Raw genomic sequence first — 9,083 nt, 5'->3', positions numbered from 1 at the left:
ATGCAGTCCTTTAAACACATTTTTTATCTCTAGAGATTGTAAAACAATCTTTCAGACATATACTGCAATAGTTACTAGGCTCTCCTGTTTCTACAATAAATACAAGGCTACAGTCTAGAGATTGTTCGGATAAGGGTGATCATAAAGCAGAAAGGTGAGACTGTTAAAACAAGTAACAATTAATAGTAAAAGTAGTGGACTAGCTGCTATCTCTTGTTTCCAGCCTTTACTCCGAGCTTTGCTAGCTGCGCTGGCAGCAGCTTCATATTTCATAAAACTAACAACAGAGTGGTATTAATCTTCTCATCTAACTTGCGGCATGAATGTGAATTAGTGTCATTTCTGTTCCTTTAAGTTAAGCAGGCAAATATAGAGACAAGTTGTGTTGCTCCTTGTTGTCCCATTTGTCTTTTTTTTTAAAAAGCCACATGGAATCTCTGTCCCCTTCTGTTTTCGTCAGGACCATATGCAGCTTCCTTTTTTTTTTCTATCTGTCCATCTCTGTCTTATAACCCCATGCCCTTGTATGACCCTATTAGCTTGCTAATTGAGTTTCTTCTGTTAACAACCATATGGTATTGGTTTTGGTTGTGCTGTTCCAATCTAATGAGCTATCCCATGTGGAAAAAAAATAAAACACTTGGACACTGGATTTATAACCGCCTCCTTCTCGTGATTCTATGGAATGACCCCGTGATTTGAAAGGTTAAAAATTTACTGCAAGCTAGCACAAACTCAGCTAATGACCATTACCGTAGATGAAAAGCAGATAAAGGGTTTCATTTTCCAAACTTTATCACGGCTTTACCCCTTTCTTTCCTTTCCTCCTCATTCCTTCCACTCTATTTATTGCCCATTTCTCTTGTTACGGGTGTCAAAGTAAGGCAGCTCAGGGCCCCAGACTCCCTAAGTGCTGCCAACACACAACACAGTCTTAATTAACTGCAAAGAAACTTATCCTTGCATCAGGATTACAATGATATATAATTAGGCAGGATTAACATGTCTGAAATTTAGTTTCCATCCATTTATGAAGTAGCTTAGTGTAAGATATATCAGTGTTGAGGATTTAGCTGTTCAAGTTTATTCACACCACATATTTCGTATGTGCTTTCACAGTACTCCATCTGTATTCATGCAATCAGCCGTTAGAGTTTTTTGTTGCATGGCACAATTAAGTGTTACCAGCCTGTGACAGTGTTGCGAACGGTGCCAGAGAATTAAAATCCATTTTGAAAACACTAAACTACTACTTTTATCAGTCCCATACGCTACCGCACACAAAGATGCACACACATACACACACATACACCCACACACCCACAACAAGCTACAGGCTACAAGTCGCTTCCTGTTTCAGCACCAACACCCTGCAGGATAATAAGCACCACAGCAGATGGAAACCTTGCCGTCACTCCATATAGCATATATCCCTGGCTTGTCCCAGTGCCACCTCCACTTCACAGTGAGTCATTGTACCAATCACAACTCATTTCCTCTCCAGCGAAAGGCTTGAGCTGTGTGGTAGCAACCAGAGTGCACTATTCAGCAGCCTGACACAGTACTCATTATGGCATAATGGAGGTGAAGGTGTTTTTATGGCATAGTCTGGCCCATTCAGCCAATCAGATGCCACACAAAACTCTTTCTGAGTGTGTGAATGCATACAGATTAACACATACACACAAATTTGTAATTTCTCCCAACCTTCCTGATACCCCAGTGTTTTGCACCTTTCTACCCAACACTTTTCTATGTGCCTCCATTGTGGGCGCCCATAGCGCTGCTTTATAAGTGACCTTACTTTTACTTTTATTGAAACTCCTAACTGCTGTAAATTGTTTCCAGTTAGGTGTAATTGGTCAGCTAAATCTTGGGTTTATTGTGGCGGTAAGTGACTTACTGAATCACCTTCATATGGATTGGGACCATATTAGCATTGAACTGCTAACGCTGGGGTTCCACAAGAATCAGGATGTGCTTGTAATTGGGTGCTTAACTGCTCTTAATTGTTTTAAATACTTTGAAACACTGTAATAAAGTGATTTATGGCATGCAGCGGCTCAGTCAGCACCAGACGTCAACAGTGAGTGTTCCCTCAAGTGAAGCAGTACATTCAAAAAAACACGTTATGCTGAATTTCAGAAAGTCAGGCTTCAGTGGCACACCCATTATTGCCAATATGTTCCTCTGAGACCAAATGAAAGCCACGCAAATGCATTCCATTGTTATAATGAATAGGTGGCTAAAAGGGGGAGACGGTGGTAGTGGCAGTGAAAAAATTAAAATGAACAGCTAAGAATCCAGCTGTATCAGTAACTTGATCACACAGTCGGACGTCAGCTGTGGTATGTTGGCATGCCCCTTTTTACTTTCCATGAAAGGATGGTGGGGAGGAACAGAAGATGTTCAGTTGTTGATAATGTTAAACAAGAAACAGTTTGGGGTATTGGTATTTGATGAATGGATTTAATAAAGGGGCCCGCATGGAAGTGAAAGGAAGATTCCTCCCTCAATAAGAGAAACAAAAGGTCGCTGGTAGATTGGCATGTGGATGGCCTTCAAACCTGAAGGCTTTCAGTACTTATATAAGAGTGGTGAGGTTATCGTACAATCCCCCTTCCTTTGTGCGTTCAGTGCCCTCTCTCTCTCTCTTGCTCTTTTCTGCTCTTTATGCCTGAGTGACCACAATTACAAGCTCAAGCCAGCACAGGATGCGGCAGTGATTTAAAATGATTCATTTCAGGAAAGGAGAAAGCTGACACACTGAAGGACATACTCCCAATGCAGCTCCACATCCCACCCACACAAAAAATTGACAAAATCTAGGCCTACAATAATGCTATAAAGATCAAGGTTTGAATCGTTTTTTTTACTACATGGTAGCATGCAGTATAGATTCTGACCTATAACTGTTAATTCTAGGATGTCAAATCTAAGCTCCTTCTTTAGAGCGATCACTGTGAATGCAGGGACATCCCCCAACCGCCACCCCCAAAGCCCAGCCTCCCCCCAAGCCTTCTCTCTACCCCTGACTCAGTGAACTGTGATGTTTGATAAGCTGTGAGAACTCTGCGGTAAATTCAGCCAAACTGGGCCACAGGCATTGCTATGTCTCTATCTGCAGTCCTCTCTCACCCCCTTGAGTATTCCCTATCTATACTAACCCCCACCCGGGTTGGATAGCCTGAAAGTGTAGATATGAATCACGTGTAAACAATGCTGCAGCGAAAAGAAAAAAAAAAAAAAAAAAAAGAACTGTGGAGATGGAGAGTGGGAAGGTGAATAAGAGAGAAAAGTTCACGTTCCCAACTGGCCCAAAACAATTAAGCCTTCTGACAGGAAGTCCAGTCCACATGCCTTCTGTCTAAACTTCCTCTGTCAGTCATTCACTGCTGCCAACATCTGACCCCTCTTTAATGGCAACACAAGTCAAAATCCCTACATGAACAGGGAATGCCATGCACTGTAAGTGCGTCAGGAGGACTGTGTGGCTTCGGTTTATCTGTTGTCTCATATCTGGGTCTGACTTGTGTCATTTATTCCGAGGTATATCTCGCAAGGCACATTGTGTTTGTTATTCTTCTTGCGTCATGGAAGGGTTTCAAAGTTAAAATATACTGTATGAATTTATTGGCTATCTTAAACACTTAACAGTTAAAGATAATGGGATCACCAACTTAAAACCGTCTGCGTTTCTACCATGATGGCAGAATTTTGATTTATTCTACACAGTGAGAACAGCTGATCGGGGGAGGAAAGGTCTCCCTGATAGAAATGACAGTACACAGCTGTGCTGCATCAGACAGACACACGCGTATAGGCTGCACTCACAAATGACACGAGGGAGGGTGTTTTTGAACGTGCTTTGTTCAAAGACTCTCCGGCCATCTGAGGCACCACATCAGCCTCCTGCCTGAAGGTTTAATTTACACTCTATCCTTCCTTTAGTGTATCTCTCAGAACTGCTTGCAAATCAGTTGAGATCCAAAGATGTTTATTTCACTGCAGAGGAATGCAAAGGTCTATCAGGTTCTCAGACAGACGTCAGTTCAGCTTTGTTGTCTTGATAGAATGCCAAACTTTTTTTTTTTTTTTTTTTTTTTTTTTTTTTTGGGGGGGGGGGGGGCGTTATCTACATCTGACTTCAAGGAAAGTATTTTTATTTTGACGGAATGGAGTGACAAGAGAAGTAGGCATAGCATTACAAAACCTCCTAGATTCTTTTGTCCACAGAACATGATGCGAAAGTTAACATCTGTGATCTGAAAGCAGCAGAATCAGATGATGATTTTCCTTAGAATAACATTTGGTAAGATTTACAAATCACAGTGAGATAACAGCCATCTATTTCCTCTGACAGCCACTCCCTCCTTCATGATCAGCACTTTCCTCCTCTCCCCTGCAGAGACAAGATAAATGCTGTAGAGAAAGATATTGGCAGTTCTTCACTTGGAAACATCTGGCACTACCTAAGGGAGACATTTGTGGCTTCCTTTAGTTATTTCCACCGTAGATTAATTTCAGGCATTAAAAAAAAAAAAAAAAAAATTCAACAAACTTCTCTACAGTGTAATATGCTGCTCATATCCAGCTGGTGCATTCGATGGAAAATAACCAGAAAGGCACAAGAGACATAAACAAAACAGTGTGCGTGTCATTTTTGTGTGTTTTCCAACAATATCATCTATATGATAAGTTTATTCATGACTTCCTTCAAAGGAAAGTTGTCTTTTCACAACTTTTCGTTTGTCTCATCTAGCATGTTGATCAAAGACAGAATTTCCCTGCATTTTTCTGTGCTAGCTTTTCCGTAGTTTTTATTTGAACAAAAACGTTTTTCATTCAAAACGATAACATACCTCTTTGTGTCTCTCAGCTGTTATAGCTGTGCAATTCATCCCGCAATGTTTCTGCTTTCAGGTCACTTCACTCTAACTGCAGAGGTGTGTTGCTCAGTGAGCCACAAAGCTGCACGCTCCTGAGAAAATAAATAAATAATCCCACGCTCAGACACTTGCCAATCACTAACACACTCAAGAATATAAATAAACAACGCAGCCAGCGGGGGTTGGGGGAGTTAATTTTCTCAGTGTGCATGTTCACTGTCTACCTCACAGGGTTGTATGTTTTTGCGGTAATTGACCAACATGTCCACTGGCAGTATAACTTTGTGAATTTTGAACTGAATTATGCTATGGTTTAATTGTTTAATTGTGTTGACTGTGGGACTGTGATGTTGTTTACTTCCAGTTCAGTCAAAGAAAGAAGATCTAGTGGTGTTTTCCCTCAGTTACACTCTGTGTGTGTGTGTAAGGAAAATCAAGTACTCACTGGTTTGGCAACATACAAAATGTTTTGTTTTTTTTTTACGCCTCGGATACACCAGTGTTTGTTTAAAAGTTACAAAACTACTGAGATGCATGAAATATTTCATGGGAAGAGAGAGAAAAAACAAGCAAAGGAAAGGTGATGGTGTAACTGGGAACTAGAGCAGATTCACAGCAGAGACTGAAAAGGAAGATATTTTTTTACAGTGATTGATGGAAAATAGTGATACCTTTTATGAAATATTTCACCAGTGAAGCCAGTCAGTTCGACACAAGCAAAGAATGTGAGTAGATCAGCAGAGCACCAGGGAATTTATTTTGCACGGCCCTCCATTTTATCGGCCCCTTCCTGGAAAGTGTGACACCTGATGTGTGAAAAATAGCCATGTGATATACAGTATGTTGTACCGCTGATGTCATCCCAGCATAGCCATAGTATGGAAGTGTGTTGAACAGTTTGAATGTTTGCCATATAGTTTTTGTGTTTTTGCTGTCATCCACCATTTCATGGTACGTTACATCTCTAAGAATCAAGGAAGAGAGAGCTGAGTTAGACTCTATGTGAGGGAATATGTCGGTGTATGCTTTAAAGGGATTTAGACAATAAAGCAGACAGACTGGATAGCTCCAGGTATGTGATCACAACTAATGAGTTCAATCATTTTAATCATCAACTACCAAGAAAATAAAAATAAAAAAACTAGTTAAAAAGATGTATCCCTGCACACTGTACAGTATATATACCAATTTTCTGGGCATACTAAGAAGTCCCTCCATGGTTGTTGACATGTCTCATTGCAATCTAATTAATGCTCCTTATCCATAATGATTGATAAGGAACAATAATTGATAATTAGCTTGGCTCCAGCTGTTTTAAAGCATTTCTAGCCTGGTGGCAACTCAAGTCATCAAGATTAGATAAACTGTTCAAGTCTGTTGGCAGTAAAGCTCGGAAGCCTGTGTGTGTGTGTGCGCGCGTGTGTGTGTGTGTGTGTGTGTGTGTGCATGTAAGAACTCCTTGGGTGACCAGGCCTGGCCGACTGCCCTCTCGATGGAGATCTTCACGATTACTGTTAGAAATTACTCACAGATTGCACTACATTCAGTGTGTGTCTGTGCACAAGCACATGTAAGAAAAGTTATTTTCTGCTCTGAACAACTGGACTTCATACCCACAAATGGAATATTAATGCCTGACTTTATAAGAATCTCTGCATTTTATCCAACTGCAGACCATAATTTAACCTTCAGTGTTAACTTGGGCCAACTTATATTTCATAATACAGAGAGGAGACAGGGCAAACACTGGGAAATGATATATTGGCCACTTAGATATCTTAAGTATATAACCTACAAGTGAAAGCATTTTCAATTTGTTAAAACTTAATCTGTTTGAATGAGCAAAGATTTCACATTCTTGAAGAGAAATTACTGCTCCTCGCTGACTTCACCGAACAACTTCATGCTCTTCCACTGTCAGTGCTCTCCAAGACGCCAAGACTGTCTGAAGAAAACATTACCTGCTGATCTCCCATTTCCCCAGCTTTCTGCCTCATCCACACTGAACAGTTGATCCTCCTTAATGGAGGATCAACTGGATAACAACACTGTAGAAATGACTGGGGATAAGGGGTCTAATCTTTGGTTTGCTTTATTGTGTTGTTGAAAGGAAAATCCTCTCAGTTCTCACACACTCCACAGGGAGAAGGAAAAAAAAAACACACGGGGAAAAAGCTCAGTGAGCATATGTATATGCATGTTTGTGTATTTATGTTGTCTATTCACACCAACATATGTAGATTTACACACCCTGTATCCATGTAGAGGCTGGAGGTTTATTTTAAAATCAAATCACATTTTGTAAACCCAAAAATTAAACAAAACCATGAATAGAATTGTAACCATTGCTCAACCCAGTTTTTCTGCCTATGCGCCTTCCTTTAATTGCACGAATGGACCACTTGCTGGGCTGTTGTTGATTTTTAAATATCTTGGCAGCTGTTCTGGGAACGTTGCCAAAATTCAGTGGAATCCCCCCTAACCCTAACCCCCCCCGCAAAAAAAAAAAAAAAAAAACAGTTTTCAATTAAGTTGCAACAAAGGTAGACAATGTTCGGGTGATAATTACATACATGGCTGTCAGCCTCACTTTCTTTTTGATGACAGGCTGGCAGGGTCAGAAATGTGTAAATTCTCCAAAGGGTCTAAACATACTTTCTGAACACTGTTTGAGGATTTTAGGATGCTGGCTCTGAACTGACCCTGAACCTGGACCGCAGTTTTACTCCAGCAGAGGGCCTTTCTAGTCCATCATCTCAACAATTACAAAAACCTGTTAGATTGTGGCATTTTGAGAAACAAAACATACTCAGCGTGCATTTTTCTAATCGTTAACATGAGTTTGGAGTTTGTGGAATATATTCATTAGCCTGTCAGCACATATCCACATGAAAAATGTGTTCTCTTTCATACAGAGATGTAGTCATCACATAAAAAAATGAAGGAGAACACAATGCTTGCAGCTCAAATCTCAGGAGAATGGGCAGGGGTGGGATGGACATTGGACAATATTCAGTCTTTTACACAATTCATGTCATCACTGTTGCTCATCACAAATGGGTTTAATCTGAGCATGTGAGTTAGGGAGTTGTCTCAAGGAAGTGTACACCCTGAGAGTGAATCTCCCAGCAGGGACGGATGGCTGCCTGTCAGCAATTAACCTTCTACTTTTCCTCACACCTGCTAAAATATACACCCAAAGCTGGATTAGGAAAAGGCAAACTGCAGCCAAAGTGGAATAACAAGCACAACCCCTCTTGTGGTACGAGCGGGGCCAGACTGCAACTGTCTGGGTCCAATATTGCATCTTGCATGTCATCTTGAATGAATGTTACCTCTGTGTGCACTTGGCTCTGACCTGTTCACAAAGTTGGCTAAAATAAAATAAAATAAATAAATAAAAAAATGTGGACTTGAACTGTCTCGTGTCTGTGTGTACATGTAGTAGAGAGCAAAAGAGATCCATGTTTACTTCAAAATCAGCTGAGGATTGAGACCACACACTCCTGTCTAGAAGACACGCGGCTAACGGCATCCCACCCAGCAGGGTCTGAACAGCTGTGGCTTCTTTCATCTCACCAGCTCTTGAAGGAAACCCAGAGGAGCAAACATTCACTTCAGACTGGTCAGAATGGACTTTGATTGGGCACCCATGCCAACATGTCGTAAAATGAACTGTTATAACACTATCTGAAAGGTATGCCACACATTATCATGATCAAATCCACACGAGGAACCCCAGTTTTCTCCAACGGTTCCGCCCTCCACCCGGTTTGAAAGCAACCTTTCTCTGTGATCAGTAGTTTAAGCTGTCCATCATGCCGCCCATAGGCAGACAATAATGTTTAACTGGTAATTTAGGGGTTTTATTAGTAAGTTTTAAAGAAATTATTATTAATGTTTGGTTACCACATTGCGTTTGCTCGGTACTTTCTAAATAAAATTTATAGCTACGAATTATATAACACAACGACAACGACAACAACCTCAACAGCAACAATATATTTAAAAATATATTTAAACTGTAGTCCACATGCATGGATCTACTTCACGTACTTTTTGTTTTAGCAAGAGCACAAGTGGCATGAGGATGTGGAATGACTGGCAGCGGTACAGATGCTGAGGGCCCCACCCCTCCAGGAGCAGCGACAGATCTGGGAGTTCACCGTCTGTCTTTCCTGGGGCGAAGCACAG

The sequence above is a fragment of the Echeneis naucrates genome, chromosome 16 (assembly GCF_900963305.1).
Source record: "Echeneis naucrates chromosome 16, fEcheNa1.1, whole genome shotgun sequence".
Classification (NCBI taxonomy): domain Eukaryota; kingdom Metazoa; phylum Chordata; class Actinopteri; order Carangiformes; family Echeneidae; genus Echeneis; species Echeneis naucrates.
Note: the sequence above shows the minus strand (reverse complement) of the source record.